The 6,562-nt window shown below is 41.6% G+C and overlaps 1 pseudogene; it reads right to left on the bottom strand.

Annotated features, from left to right (window-relative positions):
* Positions 1-242: 242 nt before the first annotated feature.
* On the bottom strand, positions 243-2,190 carry LOC129837209 (uncharacterized; annotated as a pseudogene).
* Positions 2,191-6,562: the final 4,372 nt, after the last annotated feature.

Genomic DNA, 6,562 nt, shown 5'->3' with positions numbered 1-6,562 from the left:
GACAAATACAAAACCATGACTCATACTGCATGAAGACATACTTAATTTACTGTGAGTTGACACTGTATGTTAACTATATGTACTACATACTGTACGTATGAAACAAAAAAATGTGTGTGTGGGGGGGGGGGGGGGTGAATGATGCTGATGTTCCATCTATGTAGAATACATTTGATTCTATGTATTTCATGTGGAAGCAGCACCACTAAATCGTCCATGACAAAATGTACCCTCGTGGACAATAAAGTATATCAGATCAGTGCTGTTTAAGCTGCAGGGTTAGTGGTGACCTCCTCGAGCAGAGGCTTATACTGCTCCAGGTCCTGGATGTTCTGCAACATATCAGAGCAAAGTTACACATTACTTGGGAGGACACAACAAACACTACCTTGGTTGTGTGTGTGTGTGTGTGTTTGTGTGTTTCTACAAATCTGTATTCTACTTCCATTTGTATGGCCGTTGTATTCGCTCTGTTCAAGGGTTCTCTGTTTATACCTCTTTTCCCTCCTTTCCATTCTTGTACAAAGCCTTGAGACCCAGCACAGCAGAGTTGATGGTGACACAAAGCTGAAGGACTGCAAGCACGGTGAGCATGATGTCCAAGGTATCAACATCTAATGGTAGAACAAACACATGGAGGAGGATTTGAACATATTGACTGGATTGTTTAGCAAGATAGCGGTGTTGGTGAACACTGGAAAATACAGAAACAGACTGGCATACCAGCTATTAGAATGTGCTTTAAACATGGAACCCACCATCTCTGTTTAAGAACACACATGTTCATTACTAAATTAAGCAGTTTGATCCATCTAATCAAATGTTAATATATTTGACAGACAAGGGACACCATCCTCACATGATGGATATCATTAAAAAAATTCATTCAAAAGCACTCACCTGTGCTATCTGTTTGGCATCTTTGCATTTCGCCAAGAGTCTATCCCTCTGCGGATGACTTGGTGGTTGTCTCACCTGGCCGCCATAGTAGTCATCTCGCCAGATGTAGTCATCATCATTGCAACTCCACCAGAAATGGCCGTTTGCCAGGTCTACAGAATACAGCACAATTCCAGAAATGGCCAGAGAAGCACCTGACACGTTCATCAACATATTGATGCCCACCTAAAACACAATCAGAGAATATAAAACCAGTTTGACTCAATACTCGTAAACCACGGAGTACTAGTTGTCTCAAATATTCAGTTGATGATTATAATTCAACTGGATCAGATTGAATGATTGTTCAATGGATGAAGGGAATGAGGTTTAGGAATGACAGGAAAGAGTGAAGGTCAATGAACAACTCACCAAGCAGGGACTGGGGAACTTCTCAGCCAATATACACATGATGCCAACTGCTATAAACTAAGAAGGCACAGAAATATCAAAATCAAATACGCACAACCTACACAATCAACACATTATTTGTCCTGATAAAATAACAAAAAATTCACAAGAAAATACACAGACATTTGACTTCAACCCTTAATTTTATTTAAAAAAATACTACTTAAGTAGGCAGGCCGAAATTAAAAAATAAATAAAGTTACTTATATGTTTCCTGGTTTGTTTACTGTGGTTATAACTCCAAGTGAAATCATGTGCTTTCATACTAAACATGATAACATGGTAAATGATAACAAAATGAAGTAAGCTTACCACACCACCAAGCCAATAAGGAACCCTATACCCTGCCAGTGTAATAATCAGTGCTAACAAGGATTGCTCCCACGCCAATGTTGAGTACTCCCTCCATGATCTGTATAGTCGGTGAAAGAAGAAAATAATCATTTTAGATAACTCCCTCTCACTTCTGATGACAATTGTGACCCAGTGGTGATAGACATGTATGTTGTGGTGTGTGTGTGTGTGTGTGTGTGTGTGTGTGTGTGTGTGTGTGTGTGTGTGTGTGTGTGTGTGTGTGTGTGTGTGTGTGTGTGTGTGTGTGTGTGTGTGTGTGTGTGTGTGTGTGTGTGTGTGTGTGTGTGTGTGTGTGTATTTTAGTTCACCCACCCCCAGAGCTGACTGGGAACTGGCTTGGAGCCTCCTCTGTCCCTGGGACACAGAGCTTGCTGGGCTGTAGCACAGGGTCCCAAGTATTTGACACAGCAGGGGCCAACTGCTTCCTTCTTTAGAGTTCACGGTAAATACAGTCACCCTTTTGCCTTTGGTCACAGTCACTGACATGCTGGCCACTCTTGGTTACACAGCTCTAAAACAAAAGGAAGGCAGAACAATAATCGTAATATTAAAATAAGTGTGTATGCATTATAAGTAATCATGTTAAAAGGTGCCCATTCATTCCAATAACATCTGATAATGTTGCATCTGAAGGACACACCTTTTTTTAAAGGACTAACTATTCATTTTGTTAGAGAATTTCTGGCATTGTACAGCTCTGAATCTGCTATAAATAAGGGCTCTCTTACTGTCACTGCTACTGTGTTTATTGGGTCATAGTGGCAAACAGGTTCCATCCAATGTAGACAACATTAAAGTTAATCTACCCATTATTTTGTTGCTTTGCTTTCCTTCATTGCGGTAATCTCTTGCCTCATTGAAAGATGATATGGCATGTCATAAAGTGTGGTGATGAGTGGGTGTAGAGCCTCTGCTATGCCTGAGCAGGAAGTGCACATCATAAAACCCCCTCTTCTGGGAAATGACTTGAAACAGCAATTGTATGACCATGTTGCTCAATTAACTTATGAATTTAATCAATTCAGTACAGCTCAAATTTCTGCAGCACTTCATGCTAAAGAATTTAGGCTACCGATTGTTTACTTAGATATGTGGGGGAAACTCACATCATCCACATACAATGTATAGCACCCAACTGGGCAGCCATTTTGCATTAGAAAGTGCTCCACCCACTTTGTACCAAGCAGGCTACAGGTATTTACAAATAGTGTTAAATTACTTTTAGTTAGCAGCAGAAAGTACCCATACCATATAATGTCCCAGTAAACCAGCTTAAACAGTACTGTAAAATAAACTACTATCCAGGAGTTACACATGCGTCTGTCAGTGGTGGAGTTGGTTTTGCATGTCCCGGTGCCCCGGGTGGGTGGAGATTTCACTTAAGGACCAATGGAATGGTCTAAAATGAGCATATCCATCCCGCTAACTCACGAGAGAATGTAAACCATGACAAATGTTTGCATAGATTTTATAACTGTTGAACTTCAATTTGCAGTATGAACTGTTCAATATAATCTATTTATTTACTATTTTGTAATTACATTTGATTACATCATTTATTTTTGAGACCATGAAACAACTACACACCCATTTCAAATTCACTCAAAACATATCATTCAACAACAAATGCATATTTTAGAGAAAGTGAGCTCATCCATTCCTGGCAATTGAGATGGACACCTCTATAGGTCATAGGTGATCAGTGGCAGACCAGTCTGCTTGATGCACAGTTTGGTTTCATTACAGGGAAGTAGCTGATAGGGAGGGCTCAACCAGTCTCAGCTAGTTCCCAACAGTACCTCCTCAGTTTAGAGGAACTGAGAGGTTAACCCTTCCCTCAATGAATAATAAACATACAATGAATTCCTGTCATTTCCTGACAAACTGAAGAACCCTTGCTGTCTGTTTCCAAGAGAGTAATGCCCAGCTTAAAGCTCGATTTCTGTACAAATATCCTCTTTCCACTTGCCTCAGCCATAGTTGGCAGGTCAGACTTCACCCATATATCTTTATAATTTTTCCAGCCAGCTCCTCAACATTCCCCCCTTAAGGCCCTTCTACTAGCCTGCTAGCCCCGGCCCGTTAGCTGTCTGGATTGCCGGGTGTCCAGCTCGCCTAACCTCCCACTGGTCCCTATGATCACTCGGCTACGAAAGCCTCTCCCTAATGTCAATATGTCTTGTTCACTGCTGTTTTGGTTAGTGATTATTGTCTTATTTCAATGTAGAGACTCCAGCCCTGCTCTATATACCTTAGCTAGCCCTTTTGTTTCACCTCCCACACATGCGGTGACCTCACCTGGTCTGAATGATGTCTCGAGAGACAAAACCTCTCATCGTCACGCAATGCCTAGGTTTACGTCCACTGTATTCACATCCTACCATACCCTTGTCTGCACATTATGCCTTGAATCTATTCTTCCACACCCAGAAACCTGTTAATTTTACTCTCTGTTCTGAACGCACTAGACGACCAGTGCTTATAGCCTTTAGCCGTACCCTTATCCTACTCCTACTCTGTTGACGTAGAGGTTAATCCAGGCCCTGCAGCGCCTAGCTCCACTCCCATTCCCCATGCACTCTCATTTGTTGATTTCTGTAACCGTAAAAGCCTTGGTTTCATGCATGTTAACATTAGAAGCCTCCTCCCTAAATTTGTTTTACTCACTGCTTTAGCACTCTGCCAACCCGGATGTTCTAGCCGTGTCTGAATCCTGGCTTAGGAAGACCACCAAAAATCCTGAATTTTTCATCCCTAACTATAACATTTTACGACAAGATAGAACTGCCAAAGGGGGTGGAGTTGCAATCTACTGCAGGGACAGCCTGCAAAGTTCTGTCATACTATCCAGGTCTGTGCCAAAACAATTTGAGCTTCTACTTCTAAAAATCCATCTTTCCAGAAACAAGTCTCTCACCGTTGCCGCTAATTATTGACCACCTTCTGCCCCCAGCTGTGCCCTGGACACCATATGCGAATTTACATATGTGAATTTACTGTTAGAAAGCCTGATCAACTAAGAATACCTAAGAGTGAATTAAGCTATTTTGAAAACGCAATTAAGGGAATTAACTGGAATGATCTCTTGTCCTATGCAGACGTGGAAGCTGATAGTCAAGTTTTTCTATCCACAATCCAGACTACATTAAATGGTTTCCTAAAGAAAATCAAATCCAAACCTGGCCAAAAGAGCACTCTTCCTTGGCTAAATGGAGAAATCTGGAAATTGATGAAAGAACGAGATCATTATCTAAAAATAGCCCTAAGATCCAAATTAGAGCATGACAGACGTAGGTTTACCATGTTGAGAAATAAGGTGATGAAAGAAATCAGACAGGCCAAGGCAAACTTTTTTATTAACATAATTGGTGAAGCAAAGGGAAATTCTAAACTGATCTGGGAGAATCTAAAAAAGTTAACAGGGAAAGACCATAGTAACACTGCAAAAAGACTAGAAATCATGGTGAATAACAATCTAACACAGGATGCAGTCGAAATAGCAATAGCCTTCAATTCCTACTTTATTGACTCTGTCAGGGTACTGACACAGAACCCCTCCACTGGTTTCTTGGGCTCAGTGCTAGTAAATGATGCTCAACCTGTCTTCATCATAAGGGAGGTTTCTGAGTCAAAGGTGGACAAGGTGATTAGCTCACTAAAGAACTCTAAAGCCAAATATGTGTTTGGGATGGACTCTACCTTTCTTAAAAACTACAAAGAGTCACTCATTGGCCCCATTACTAAGGTCACCAACACATCTATTGGTCTCGGGGTGTTTCCAAGGGTATGGAAGTCGGCCATAATAACGGCCATCTTTAAATCAGGCGACCCTGCTAACGTGAGTAACTACAGGCCCATTAGTATACTACCTGTGGTGTCAAAGGTTGTTGAAAAGTGTGTAGCAGAACAACTGATTAGCCACCTCAACAACAGCCCCTTCACATTACATTCCATGCAGTTTGGCTTCAGAGTGAAACACTCCTCAGAAACGGCCAAATGCTTTCTTCTGGAAAATGTGAAGTCCAAGATGGACAAAGGGGGCGTTGTTGGGGCTGTGTTTCTGGACCTAAGGAAGGCTTTTGATACTGTTAACCATGAGATTCTCATCACAAAATTGTCCAAATTCAACTTTTCCCCCGATGCCTTGAGATGGATGAAATCATACCTTGAAGGCAGAACTCAGTGTGTCAGAGTGAGCAATGAGCTGTCGCCCACTCTTAGCTATGATGTGGGCGTGCCCCAAGGGTCAATACTGGGGCCCCTCCTGTTCAGCCTGTACATTAATGATCTGCCTTCTGTCTGTACTGGGTCTGAAGTTCAAATGTATGCAGATGATACAGTGATATATGTGCATGCAAAGAGCAAACAACAAGCTGCACAAGAACTCACTACTGTAATGGTCCAGGTTACAAAGTGGCTCAGTGACTCGTGTTTGCATCTCAATGTGAAAAAAACTGTTTGCATGTTCTTCACAAAGAGGGCAACAGATGCTACTGAGCCAGATGTCTATGTGTCAGGGGAGAAGCTCCAGGTGGTATCTGATTTTAAGTATGTTGGCATCATACTTGATTCCAACCTCTCTTTTAAAAAGCATGTGAAAAAGGTAATTCAAATAACCAAATTCAACCTAGCTAATTTCCGATTTATACGAAATTGTTTGACTACAGAGGTAGCAAAACTGTACTTCAAATCTATGATACTCCCCCACTTAACATACTGCTTGACTAGTTGGGCCCAAGCTTGCTGTACAACAGTAAGACCTATTCAGTCTGTCTACAAACAGGCTCTCAAAGTGCTTGATAGGAAGCCCAATAGCCATCATCACTGTCACATCCTCAGAAAGCATGAGCTCCTGAGT

Source organism: Salvelinus fontinalis, chromosome 38 (assembly GCF_029448725.1).
Source record: "Salvelinus fontinalis isolate EN_2023a chromosome 38, ASM2944872v1, whole genome shotgun sequence".
NCBI lineage: Eukaryota > Metazoa > Chordata > Actinopteri > Salmoniformes > Salmonidae > Salvelinus > Salvelinus fontinalis.
Note: the sequence above shows the minus strand (reverse complement) of the source record. Positions and strands in the feature narration are given on the sequence as shown.